Genomic DNA, 14,808 nt, shown 5'->3' on the forward strand with positions numbered 1-14,808 from the left:
ATTTGGTTTAAAAAAACAAATTTGGCTTCAAGAAACATTTTGGATGCTGGGCAGCATTTTTCCTGACCGCGGAGTCACGCGTTTTCTTCCGCAGGCACCAAAAAGGCTTGATTTTTTAAAAGTGGAAGCAACACCATTTTTAGACATGGAATTTCATCCCGACACTCATCCTGGTGTCTGTTTTTGTATTTGGTTTCAAAAAAATATTTGGCTTCCAAAAACATTTTGGATGCTGGGCAGCATTTTTCCTGACTGTGGAGTCACGCGTTTTCTTCCGCAGGCACCAAAAAGGCTTGATTTTCAAAAACTGGAAGCAACACCATTTTTAGTCATGGAATTTCATCCCGACACTCATCCTGGTGTCCGTTTTTGCATTTGGTTTCAAAAAAAAATATCTGCCTTCAAAAAACATTTTGGTTGCTGGGCAGCATTTTTCCTGACCACGGAATCACGCGTTTTCTTCCCCAGGCACCAAAAAGGCTTGATTTTTAAAAAGTGGAAGCAACACCATTTTTAGACATGGAATTTCATCCCGAAACTCATCCTAGTGTCCGTTTTTGCATTTGGTTTCAAAAAGAAAAAAATGGCTTCAAGAAACATTTTGGTTGCTGGGCAGCATTTTTCCTGACCGCGGAGTCACGCGTTGTCTTCCGCAGGCACCAAAAAGATTGATTTTTTAAAAGTGGAAGCAACACCATTTTTAGACATGGAATTTCATCCCGAAACTCATCCTAGTGTCCGTTTTTGCATTTGGTTTCAAAAAGAAAAAAATGGCTTCAAAAAACATTTTGGTTGCTGGGCAGCATTTTTCCTGACCGTGGAGTCACGCGTTTTCTTCGTCAGGCACCAAGAAGGATTGATTTTTAAAAAGTGGAAGCAACACCATTTTTAGACATGGAATTTCATCCTGAAACTCATCCTAGTGTCCGTTTTTGCATTTGGTTTGAAAAAAATATTTGGCTTCAAAAAACATTTTGGTTGCTGGGCAGCATTTTTCCTGACCGCGGAGTCACGCGTTTTCTTCCGCAGGCACCAAAAAGGCTTGATTTTTAAAAAGTGGAAGCAACACCATTTTTAGACATGGAATTTCATCCCGAAACTCATCCTAGTGTCCGTTTTTGCATTTGGTTTCAAAAAGAAAAAAATGGCTTCAAAAAACATTTTGGTTGCTGGGCAGCATTTTTCCTTACTGCGGAGTCACGCGTTTTCTTCCGCAGGCACCAAAAAGGCTTGATTTTTAAAAACTGGAAGCAACACCATTTTTAGTCGTGGAATTTCATCCCGACACTCATCCTGGTGTCCGTTTTTGCATTTGGTTTCAAAAAAAATATATCTGCCTTCAAAAAACATTTTGGTTGCTGGGCAGCATTTTTCCTGACCGCGGAATCACGCGTTTTCTTCCGCAGGCACCAAAAAGGCTTGATTTTTAAAAAGTGGAAGCAACACCATTTTTAGACATGGAATTTCATCCCGAAACTCATCCTGGTGTCCGTTTTTACATTTGGTTTAAAAAAACAAATTTGGCTTCAAGAAACATTTTGGATGCTGGGCAGCATTTTTCCTGACCGCGGAGTCACGCGTTTTCTTCCGCAGGCACCAAAAAGGCTTGATTTTTTAAAAGTGGAAGCAACACCATTTTTAGACATGGAATTTCATCCCGACACTCATCCTGGTGTCTGTTTTTGTATTTGGTTTCAAAAAAATATTTGGCTTCCAAAAACATTTTGGATGCTGGGCAGCATTTTTCCTGACTGTGGAGTCACGCTTTTTCTTCCGCAGGCACCAAAAAGGCTTGATTTTCAAAAACTGGAAGCAACACCATTTTTAGTCATGGAATTTCATCCCGACACTCATCCTGGTGTCCGTTTTTGCATTTGGTTTCAAAAAAAAATATCTGCCTTCAAAAAACATTTTGGTTGCTGGGCAGCATTTTTCCTGACCACGGAATCACGCGTTTTCTTCCCCAGGCACCAAAAAGGCTTGATTTTTAAAAAGTGGAAGCAACACCATTTTTAGACATGGAATTTCATCCCGAAACTCATCCTAGTGTCCGTTTTTGCATTTGGTTTCAAAAAGAAAAAAATGGCTTCAAGAAACATTTTGGTTGCTGGGCAGCATTTTTCCTGACCGCGGAGTCACGCGTTGTCTTCCGCAGGCACCAAAAAGATTGATTTTTTAAAAGTGGAAGCAACACCATTTTTAGACATGGAATTTCATCCCGAAACTCATCCTAGTGTCCGTTTTTGCATTTGGTTTCAAAAAGAAAAAAATGGCTTCAAAAAACATTTTGGTTGCTGGGCAGCATTTTTCCTGACCGTGGAGTCACGCGTTTTCTTCGTCAGGCACCAAGAAGGATTGATTTTTAAAAAGTGGAAGCAACACCATTTTTAGACATGGAATTTCATCCTGAAACTCATCCTAGTGTCCGTTTTTGCATTTGGTTTGAAAAAAATATTTGGCTTCAAAAAACATTTTGGTTGCTGGGCAGCATTTTTCCTGACCGCGGAGTCACGCGTTTTCTTCCGCAGGCACCAAAAAGGCTTGATTTTTAAAAAGTGGAAGCAACACCATTTTTAGACATGGAATTTCATCCCGAAACTCATCCTAGTGTCCGTTTTTGCATTTGGTTTCAAAAAGAAAAAAATGGCTACAAAAAACACTTTGGTTGCTGGGCAGCATTTTTCCTGACTGCGGAGTCACGCGTTTTCTTCCGCAGGCACCAAAAAGGCTTGATTTTTAAAAACTGGAAGCAACACCATTTTTAGTCATGGAATTTCATCCCGACACTCATCCTGGTGTCCGTTTTTGCATTTGGTTTCAAAAAAAAAATATCTGCCTTCAAAAAACATTTTCGTTGCTGGGCAGCATTTTTCCTGACCGCGGAGTCACGCGTTTTCTTCCGCAGGCACCAAAAAGGCTTGATTTTTAAAAAGTGGAAGCAACACCATTTTTAGACATGGAATTTCATCCCGAAACTCATCCTGGTGTCCGTTTTTACATTTGGTTTAAAAAAACAAATTTGGCTTCAAGAAACATTTTGGTTGCTGGGCAGCATTTTTCCTGACCGCAGAGTCACGCTTTTTCTTCCGCAGGCACCAAAAAGCTTAATTTTTAAAAAGTGGAAGCAACACCATTTTTAGACATGGAATTTCATCCCGAAACTCATCCTAGTGTCCATTTTTGCATTTGGTTTCAAAAAAATATTTGGCTTCCAAAAACATTTTGGTTGCTGGGCAGCATTTTTCCTGACCGCGGAGTCACGCGTTTTCTTCCTCAGGCACCAAAAAGGCCTGATTTTTAAAAAGTGGAAGCTACACCATTTTTAGACATGGAATTTCATCCCGAAACTCATCCTGGTGTCCGTTTTTGCATTTGGTTTCAAAAAGAAAAAAATGGCTTCAAAAAACATTTTGGTTACTGGGCAGCATTTTTCCTGACAGCGGAATCACGCGTTTTCTTCCGCAGGCACCAAAAAGCTTGATTTTTAAATAGTGGAAGCAACACCATTTTTAGACATGGAATTTCATCCCGAAACTCATCCTGGTGTCTGTTTTTGCATTTGGTTTCAAAAAGAAAAAAATGGCTTCAAAAAACATTTTGGTTGCTGGGCAGCATTTTTCCTGACCGCGGAGTCACGCGTTTTCTTCCGCAGGCACCAAAAAGATTGATTTTTTAAAAGTGGAAGCAACACCATTTTTAGACATGGAATTTCATCCCGAAACTCATCCTAGTGTCCGTTTTTGCATTTGGTTTCAAAAAGAAAAAAAATGGCTTCAAAAAACATTTTGGTTGCTGGGCAGCATTTTTCCTGACCGCGGAGTCACGCGTTTTCTTCCGCAGGCACCAAAAAGGCTTGATTTTTAAAAAGTGGAAGCAACACCAATTTTAGACATGGAATTTCATCCCGAAACTCATCCTGTTGTCCGTTTTTGCATTTGGTTTCAAAAAAATATTTGGCTTCCAAAAACATTTTGGTTGCTGGGCAGCATTTTTCCTGACCGCGGAGTCACGCGTTTTCTTCCGCAGGCACCAAAAAGGCTTGATTTTTAAAAAGTGGAAGCAACACCATTTTTAGACATGGAATTTCATCCGAAACTCATCCTAGTGTCCGTTTTTGCATTTGGTTTCAAAAAGAAAAAAATGGCTTCAAAAAACATTTTGGTTGCTGGGCAGCATTTTTCCTGACCGTGGAGTCACGCGTTTTCTTCCGCAGGCACCAAAAAGGCTTGATTTTTAAAAAGTGAAAGCAACACCATTTTTAGACATGGAATTTCATCCCGAAACTCATCCTGGTGTCTGTTTTTGCATTTGGTTTCAAAAAAATATTTGGCTTCCAAAAACATTTTGGTTGCTGGGCAGCATTTTTCCTGACCGCGGAGTCACGCGTTTTCTTCCTCAGGCGTCAAAAAGGCTTGATTTTTAAAAAGTGAAAGCAACACCATTTTTAGACATGGAATTTCATCCCGAAACTCATCCTAGTGTCCGTTTTTGTATTTGGTTTCAAAAAGAAAAAAATGGCTTCAAAAAACATTTTGGTTGCTGGGCAGCTTTTTTCCTGACCGCGGAGTCACGCGTTTTCTTCCGCAGGCACCAAAAAGTCTTGATTTTTAAAAAGTGGAAGCAACACCATTTTTAGACATGGAATTTCATCCCGAAACTCATACTGGTGTCCGTTTTTGCATTTGGTTTCAAAAAAAAAATTTGGCTTCAAGGAACGTTTTGGTTCCTGGGCAGCATTATTCCTGACCGCGGAGTCACTCGTTTTCTTCCTCAGGCACCAAAAAGGCTTGATTTTTAAAAAGTGGAAGCAACACCATTTTTAGACATGGAATTTCATCCCGAAACTCATCCTAGTGTCCGTTTTTGTATTTGGTTTCAAAAAGAAAAAAATGGCTTCAAAAAACATTTTGGTTGCTGGGCAGCATTTTTCCTGACCGCGGAGTAACGCGTTTTCTTCCGCAGGCACCAAAAAGGCTTGATTTTTAAAAAGTGGAAGCAACACCATTTTTAGACATGGAATTTCATCCCGAAACTCATCCTGGTGTCCATTTTTTGTATTTGGTTTCAAAAAGAAAAAAATGCCTTCAAAAAACATTTTGGTTGCTGGGCAGCATTTTTCCTGACCGCGGAGTCACGCGTTTTCTTCCGCAGGCACCAAAAAGGCTTGATTTTTAAAAAGTGAAAGCAACACCATTTTTAGACATGGAATTTCATCCCGAAACTCATCCTAGTGTCCGTTTTTGCATTTGGTTTCAAAAAGAAAAAAATGGCTTCAAAAAACATTTTGGTTGCTGGGCAGCATTTTTCCTGACCGCGGAGTCACGCGTTTTCTTCCCCAGGCACCAAAAAGGCTTGATTATTAAAAAGTGGAAGCAACACCATTTTTAGACATGGAATTTCATCCAAAACTCATCCAAGTGTCCGTTTTTGCATTTGGTTTCAAAAAGAAAAAAATGGCTTCAAAAAACATTTTGGTTGCTGGGCAGCATTTTTCCTGACCGCAGAGTCACGCGTTTTCTTCCCCAGGCACCAAAAAGGCTTGATTTTTAAAAAGTGGAAGCAACACCATTTTTAGACATGGAATTTCATCCCGAAACTCATCCTAGTGTCCGTTTTTGTATTTGGTTTCAAAAAAATATTTGGCTTCCAAAAACATTTTGGATGCTGGGCAGCATTTTTCCTGACTGTGGAGTCACGCGTTTTCTTCCGCAGGCACCAAAAAGGCTTGATTTTCAAAAACTGGAAGCAACACCATTTTTAGACATGGAATTTCATCCCGAAACTCATCCTAGTGTCCGTTTTTGCATTTGGTTTCAAAAAGAAAAAAATGGCTTCAAAAAACATTTTGGTTGCTGGGCAGCATTTTTCCTGACCGTGGAGTCACGCGTTTTCTTCGTCAGGCACCAAGAAGGATTGATTTTTAAAAAGTGGAAGCAACACCATTTTTAGACATGGAATTTCATCCTGAAACTCATCCTAGTGTCCGTTTTTGCATTTGGTTTGAAAAAAATATTTGGCTTCAAAAAACATTTTGGTTGCTGGGCAGCATTTTTCCTGACCGCGGAGTCACGCGTTTTCTTCCGCAGGCACCAAAAAGGCTTGATTTTTAAAAAGTGGAAGCAACACCATTTTTAGACATGGAATTTCATCCCGAAACTCATCCTAGTGTCCGTTTTTGCATTTGGTTTCAAAAAGAAAAAAATGGCTACAAAAAACACTTTGGTTGCTGGGCAGCATTTTTCCTGACTGCGGAGTCACGCGTTTTCTTCCGCAGGCACCAAAAAGGCTTGATTTTTAAAAACTGGAAGCAACACCATTTTTAGTCATGGAATTTCATCCCGACACTCATCCTGGTGTCCGTTTTTGCATTTGGTTTCAAAAAAAAATATCTGCCTTCAAAAAACATTTTCGTTGCTGGGCAGCATTTTTCCTGACCGCGGAGTCACGCGTTTTCTTCCGCAGGCACCAAAAAGGCTTGATTTTTAAAAAGTGGAAGCAACACCATTTTTAGACATGGAATTTCATCCCGAAACTCATCCTGGTGTCCGTTTTTACATTTGGTTTAAAAAAACAAATTTGGCTTCAAGAAACATTTTGGTTGCTGGGCAGCATTTTTCCTGACCGCAGAGTCACGCTTTTTCTTCCGCAGGCACCAAAAAGCTTAATTTTTAAAAAGTGGAAGCAACACCATTTTTAGACATGGAATTTCATCCCGAAACTCATCCTAGTGTCCATTTTTGCATTTGGTTTCAAAAAAATATTTGGCTTCCAAAAACATTTTGGTTGCTGGGCAGCATTTTTCCTGACCGCGGAGTCACGCGTTTTCTTCCTCAGGCACCAAAAAGGCCTGATTTTTAAAAAGTGGAAGCTACACCATTTTTAGACATGGAATTTCATCCCGAAACTCATCCTGGTGTCCGTTTTTGCATTTGGTTTCAAAAAGAAAAAAATGGCTTCAAAAAACATTTTGGTTACTGGGCAGCATTTTTCCTGACAGCGGAATCACGCGTTTTCTTCCGCAGGCACCAAAAAGCTTGATTTTTAAATAGTGGAAGCAACACCATTTTTAGACATGGAATTTCATCCCGAAACTCATCCTGGTGTCTGTTTTTGCATTTGGTTTCAAAAAGAAAAAAATGGCTTCAAAAAACATTTTGGTTGCTGGGCAGCATTTTTCCTGACCGCGGAGTCACGCGTTTTCTTCCGCAGGCACCAAAAAGATTGATTTTTTAAAAGTGGAAGCAACACCATTTTTAGACATGGAATTTCATCCCGAAACTCATCCTAGTGTCCGTTTTTGCATTTGGTTTCAAAAAGAAAAAAAATGGCTTCAAAAAACATTTTGGTTGCTGGGCAGCATTTTTCCTGACCGCGGAGTCACGCGTTTTCTTCCGCAGGCACCAAAAAGGCTTGATTTTTAAAAAGTGGAAGCAACACCAATTTTAGACATGGAATTTCATCCCGAAACTCATCCTGTTGTCCGTTTTTGCATTTGGTTTCAAAAAAATATTTGGCTTCCAAAAACATTTTGGTTGCTGGGCAGCATTTTTCCTGACCGCGGAGTCACGCGTTTTCTTCCGCAGGCACCAAAAAGGCTTGATTTTTAAAAAGTGGAAGCAACACCATTTTTAGACATGGAATTTCATCCGAAACTCATCCTAGTGTCCGTTTTTGCATTTGGTTTCAAAAAGAAAAAAATGGCTTCAAAAAACATTTTGGTTGCTGGGCAGCATTTTTCCTGACCGTGGAGTCACGCGTTTTCTTCCGCAGGCACCAAAAAGGCTTGATTTTTAAAAAGTGAAAGCAACACCATTTTTAGACATGGAATTTCATCCCGAAACTCATCCTGGTGTCTGTTTTTGCATTTGGTTTCAAAAAAATATTTGGCTTCCAAAAACATTTTGGTTGCTGGGCAGCATTTTTCCTGACCGCGGAGTCACGCGTTTTCTTCCTCAGGCGTCAAAAAGGCTTGATTTTTAAAAAGTGAAAGCAACACCATTTTTAGACATGGAATTTCATCCCGAAACTCATCCTAGTGTCCGTTTTTGTATTTGGTTTCAAAAAGAAAAAAATGGCTTCAAAAAACATTTTGGTTGCTGGGCAGCTTTTTTCCTGACCGCGGAGTCACGCGTTTTCTTCCGCAGGCACCAAAAAGTCTTGATTTTTAAAAAGTGGAAGCAACACCATTTTTAGACATGGAATTTCATCCCGAAACTCATACTGGTGTCCGTTTTTGCATTTGGTTTCAAAAAAAAAATTTGGCTTCAAGGAACGTTTTGGTTCCTGGGCAGCATTATTCCTGACCGCGGAGTCACTCGTTTTCTTCCTCAGGCACCAAAAAGGCTTGATTTTTAAAAAGTGGAAGCAACACCATTTTTAGACATGGAATTTCATCCCGAAACTCATCCTAGTGTCCGTTTTTGTATTTGGTTTCAAAAAGAAAAAAATGGCTTCAAAAAACATTTTGGTTGCTGGGCAGCATTTTTCCTGACCGCGGAGTAACGCGTTTTCTTCCGCAGGCACCAAAAAGGCTTGATTTTTAAAAAGTGGAAGCAACACCATTTTTAGACATGGAATTTCATCCCGAAACTCATCCTGGTGTCCATTTTTTGTATTTGGTTTCAAAAAGAAAAAAATGCCTTCAAAAAACATTTTGGTTGCTGGGCAGCATTTTTCCTGACCGCGGAGTCACGCGTTTTCTTCCGCAGGCACCAAAAAGGCTTGATTTTTAAAAAGTGAAAGCAACACCATTTTTAGACATGGAATTTCATCCCGAAACTCATCCTAGTGTCCGTTTTTGCATTTGGTTTCAAAAAGAAAAAAATGGCTTCAAAAAACATTTTGGTTGCTGGGCAGCATTTTTCCTGACCGCGGAGTCACGCGTTTTCTTCCCCAGGCACCAAAAAGGCTTGATTATTAAAAAGTGGAAGCAACACCATTTTTAGACATGGAATTTCATCCAAAACTCATCCAAGTGTCCGTTTTTGCATTTGGTTTCAAAAAGAAAAAAATGGCTTCAAAAAACATTTTGGTTGCTGGGCAGCATTTTTCCTGACCGCAGAGTCACGCGTTTTCTTCCCCAGGCACCAAAAAGGCTTGATTTTTAAAAAGTGGAAGCAACACCATTTTTAGACATGGAATTTCATCCCGAAACTCATCCTAGTGTCCGTTTTTGTATTTGGTTTCAAAAAAATATTTGGCTTCCAAAAACATTTTGGATGCTGGGCAGCATTTTTCCTGACTGTGGAGTCACGCGTTTTCTTCCGCAGGCACCAAAAAGGCTTGATTTTCAAAAACTGGAAGCAACACCATTTTTAGTCATGGAATTTCATCCCGACACTCATCCTGGTGTCCGTTTTTGCATTTGGTTTCAAAAAAAAATATCTGCCTTCAAAAAACATTTTGGTTGCTGGGCAGCATTTTTCCTGACCACGGAATCACGCGTTTTCTTCCCCAGGCACCAAAAAGGCTTGATTTTTAAAAAGTGGAAGCAACACCATTTTTAGACATGGAATTTCATCCCGAAACTCATCCTAGTGTCCGTTTTTGCATTTGGTTTCAAAAAGAAAAAAATGGCTTCAAGAAACATTTTGGTTGCTGGGCAGCATTTTTCCTGACCGCGGAGTCACGCGTTGTCTTCCGCAGGCACCAAAAAGATTGATTTTTTAAAAGTGGAAGCAACACCATTTTTAGACATGGAATTTCATCCCGAAACTCATCCTAGTGTCCGTTTTTGCATTTGGTTTCAAAAAGAAAAAAATGGCTTCAAAAAACATTTTGGTTGCTGGGCAGCATTTTTCCTGACCGTGGAGTCACGCGTTTTCTTCGTCAGGCACCAAGAAGGATTGATTTTTAAAAAGTGGAAGCAACACCATTTTTAGACATGGAATTTCATCCTGAAACTCATCCTAGTGTCCGTTTTTGCATTTGGTTTGAAAAAAATATTTGGCTTCAAAAAACATTTTGGTTGCTGGGCAGCATTTTTCCTGACCGCGGAGTCACGCGTTTTCTTCCGCAGGCACCAAAAAGGCTTGATTTTTAAAAAGTGGAAGCAACACCATTTTTAGACATGGAATTTCATCCCGAAACTCATCCTAGTGTCCGTTTTTGCATTTGGTTTCAAAAAGAAAAAAATGGCTACAAAAAACACTTTGGTTGCTGGGCAGCATTTTTCCTGACCGCGGAGTCACGCGTTTTCTTCCTCAGGCACCAAAAAGGCCTGATTTTTAAAAAGTGGAAGCTACACCATTTTTAGACATGGAATTTCATCCCGAAACTCATCCTGGTGTCTGTTTTTGCATTTGGTTTCAAAAAAATATTTGGCTTCCAAAAACATTTTGGTTGCTGGGCAGCATTTTTCCTGACCGCGGAGTCACGCGTTTTCTTCCGCAGGCACCAAAAAGGCTTGATTTTTAAAAAGTGGAAGCAACACCAATTTTAGACATGGAATTTCATCCCGAAACTCATCCTGTTGTCCGTTTTTGCATTTGGTTTCAAAAAAATATTTGGCTTCCAAAAACATTTTGGTTGCTGGGCAGCATTTTTCCTGACCGCGGAGTCACGCGTTTTCTTCCGCAGGCACCAAAAAGGCTTGATTTTTAAAAAGTGGAAGCAACACCATTTTTAGACATGGAATTTCATCCGAAACTCATCCTAGTGTCCGTTTTTGCATTTGGTTTCAAAAAGAAAAAAATGGCTTCAAAAAACATTTTGGTTGCTGGGCAGCATTTTTCCTGACCGTGGAGTCACGCGTTTTCTTCCGCAGGCACCAAAAAGGCTTGATTTTTAAAAAGTGAAAGCAACACCATTTTTAGACATGGAATTTCATCCCGAAACTCATCCTGGTGTCTGTTTTTGCATTTGGTTTCAAAAAAATATTTGGCTTCCAAAAACATTTTGGTTGCTGGGCAGCATTTTTCCTGACCGCGGAGTCACGCGTTTTCTTCCTCAGGCGTCAAAAAGGCTTGATTTTTAAAAAGTGAAAGCAACACCATTTTTAGACATGGAATTTCATCCCGAAACTCATCCTAGTGTCCGTTTTTGTATTTGGTTTCAAAAAGAAAAAAATGGCTTCAAAAAACATTTTGGTTGCTGGGCAGCTTTTTTCCTGACCGCGGAGTCACGCGTTTTCTTCCGCAGGCACCAAAAAGTCTTGATTTTTAAAAAGTGGAAGCAACACCATTTTTAGACATGGAATTTCATCCCGAAACTCATACTGGTGTCCGTTTTTGCATTTGGTTTCAAAAAAAAAATTTGGCTTCAAGGAACGTTTTGGTTCCTGGGCAGCATTATTCCTGACCGCGGAGTCACTCGTTTTCTTCCTCAGGCACCAAAAAGGCTTGATTTTTAAAAAGTGGAAGCAACACCATTTTTAGACATGGAATTTCATCCCGAAACTCATCCTAGTGTCCGTTTTTGTATTTGGTTTCAAAAAGAAAAAAATGGCTTCAAAAAACATTTTGGTTGCTGGGCAGCATTTTTCCTGACCGCGGAGTAACGCGTTTTCTTCCGCAGGCACCAAAAAGGCTTGATTTTTAAAAAGTGGAAGCAACACCATTTTTAGACATGGAATTTCATCCCGAAACTCATCCTGGTGTCCATTTTTTGTATTTGGTTTCAAAAAGAAAAAAATGCCTTCAAAAAACATTTTGGTTGCTGGGCAGCATTTTTCCTGACCGCGGAGTCACGCGTTTTCTTCCGCAGGCACCAAAAAGGCTTGATTTTTAAAAAGTGAAAGCAACACCATTTTTAGACATGGAATTTCATCCCGAAACTCATCCTAGTGTCCGTTTTTGCATTTGGTTTCAAAAAGAAAAAAATGGCTTCAAAAAACATTTTGGTTGCTGGGCAGCATTTTTCCTGACCGCGGAGTCACGCGTTTTCTTCCCCAGGCACCAAAAAGGCTTGATTATTAAAAAGTGGAAGCAACACCATTTTTAGACATGGAATTTCATCCAAAACTCATCCAAGTGTCCGTTTTTGCATTTGGTTTCAAAAAGAAAAAAATGGCTTCAAAAAACATTTTGGTTGCTGGGCAGCATTTTTCCTGACCGCAGAGTCACGCGTTTTCTTCCCCAGGCACCAAAAAGGCTTGATTTTTAAAAAGTGGAAGCAACACCATTTTTAGACATGGAATTTCATCCCGAAACTCATCCTAGTGTCCGTTTTTGTATTTGGTTTCAAAAAAATATTTGGCTTCCAAAAACATTTTGGATGCTGGGCAGCATTTTTCCTGACTGTGGAGTCACGCGTTTTCTTCCGCAGGCACCAAAAAGGCTTGATTTTCAAAAACTGGAAGCAACACCATTTTTAGTCATGGAATTTCATCCCGACACTCATCCTGGTGTCCGTTTTTGCATTTGGTTTCAAAAAAAAATATCTGCCTTCAAAAAACATTTTGGTTGCTGGGCAGCATTTTTCCTGACCACGGAATCACGCGTTTTCTTCCCCAGGCACCAAAAAGGCTTGATTTTTAAAAAGTGGAAGCAACACCATTTTTAGACATGGAATTTCATCCCGAAACTCATCCTAGTGTCCGTTTTTGCATTTGGTTTCAAAAAGAAAAAAATGGCTTCAAGAAACATTTTGGTTGCTGGGCAGCATTTTTCCTGACCGCGGAGTCACGCGTTGTCTTCCGCAGGCACCAAAAAGATTGATTTTTTAAAAGTGGAAGCAACACCATTTTTAGACATGGAATTTCATCCCGAAACTCATCCTAGTGTCCGTTTTTGCATTTGGTTTCAAAAAGAAAAAAATGGCTTCAAAAAACATTTTGGTTGCTGGGCAGCATTTTTCCTGACCGTGGAGTCACGCGTTTTCTTCGTCAGGCACCAAGAAGGATTGATTTTTAAAAAGTGGAAGCAACACCATTTTTAGACATGGAATTTCATCCTGAAACTCATCCTAGTGTCCGTTTTTGCATTTGGTTTGAAAAAAATATTTGGCTTCAAAAAACATTTTGGTTGCTGGGCAGCATTTTTCCTGACCGCGGAGTCACGCGTTTTCTTCCGCAGGCACCAAAAAGGCTTGATTTTTAAAAAGTGGAAGCAACACCATTTTTAGACATGGAATTTCATCCCGAAACTCATCCTAGTGTCCGTTTTTGCATTTGGTTTCAAAAAGAAAAAAATGGCTACAAAAAACACTTTGGTTGCTGGGCAGCATTTTTCCTGACCGCGGAGTCACGCGTTTTCTTCCTCAGGCACCAAAAAGGCCTGATTTTTAAAAAGTGGAAGCTACACCATTTTTAGACATGGAATTTCATCCCGAAACTCATCCTGGTGTCTGTTTTTGCATTTGGTTTCAAAAAAATATTTGGCTTCCAAAAACATTTTGGTTGCTGGGCAGCATTTTTCCTGACCGCGGAGTCACGCGTTTTCTTCCCCAGGCACCAAAAAGGCTTGATTTTTAAAAAGTGAAAGCAACACCATTTTTAGACATGGAATTTCATCCGAAACTCATCCTAGTGTCCGTTTTTGCATTTGTTTCAAAAAAATATTTGGCTTCCAAAAACATTTTGGTTGCTGGGCAACATTTTCCTGACCGCGGAGTAATGCGTATTCTTCCGCAGGCACCAAAAAGGCTTGATTTTTAAAAAGTGGAAGCAACACCATTTTTAGACATGGAATTTCATCCAAAACTCATCCAAGTGTCCGTTTTTGCATTTGGTTTCAAAAAGAAAAAAATGGCTTCAAAAAACATTTTGGTTGCTGGGCAGCATTTTTCCTGACCGCAGAGTCACGCGTTTTCTTCCCCAGGCACCAACAGGTCTTGATTTTTAAAAAGTGGAAGCAACACCATTTTTAGACATGGAATTTCATCCCGAAACTCATCCTGGTGTCTGTTTTTGCATTTGGTTTCAAAAAAATATTTGGCTTCCAAAAACATTTTGGTTGCTGGGCAGCATTTTTCCTGACCGCGGAGTCACGCGTTTTCTTCCTCAGGCGTCAAAAAGGCTTGATTTTTAAAAAGTGAAAGCAACACCATTTTTAGACATGGAATTTCATCCCGAAACTCATCCTAGTGTCCGTTTTTGTATTTGGTTTCAAAAAGAAAAAAATGGCTTCAAAAAACATTTTGGTTGCTGGGCAGCTTTTTTCCTGACCGCGGAGTCACGCGTTTTCTTCCGCAGGCACCAAAAAGTCTTGATTTTTAAAAAGTGGAAGCAACACCATTTTTAGACATGGAATTTCATCCCGAAACTCATACTGGTGTCCGTTTTTGCATTTGGTTTCAAAAAAAAAATTTGGCTTCAAGGAACGTTTTGGTTCCTGGGCAGCATTATTCCTGACCGCGGAGTCACTCGTTTTCTTCCTCAGGCACCAAAAAGGCTTGATTTTTAAAAAGTGGAAGCAACACCATTTTTAGACATGGAATTTCATCCCGAAACTCATCCTAGTGTCCGTTTTTGTATTTGGTTTCAAAAAGAAAAAAATGGCTTCAAAAAACATTTTGGTTGCTGGGCAGCATTTTTCCTGACCGCGGAGTAACGCGTTTTCTTCCGCAGGCACCAAAAAGGCTTGATTTTTAAAAAGTGGAAGCAACACCATTTTTAGACATGGAATTTGATCCCGAAACTCATCCTGGTGTCCATTTTTTGTATTTGGTTTCAAAAAGAAAAAAATGCCTTCAAAAAACATTTTGGTTGCTGGGCAGCATTTTTCCTGACCGCGGAGTCACGCGTTTTCTTCCGCAGGCACCAAAAAGGCTTGATTTTTAAAAAGTGAAAGCAACACCATTTTTAGACATGGAATTTCATCCCGAAACTCATCCTAGTGTCCGTTTTTGCATTTGGTTTCAAAAAGAAAA

Source organism: Pantherophis guttatus, chromosome 6 (genome assembly GCF_059756535.1).
Source record: "Pantherophis guttatus breed Tessera chromosome 6, ASM5975653v1, whole genome shotgun sequence".
NCBI lineage: Eukaryota > Metazoa > Chordata > Lepidosauria > Squamata > Colubridae > Pantherophis > Pantherophis guttatus.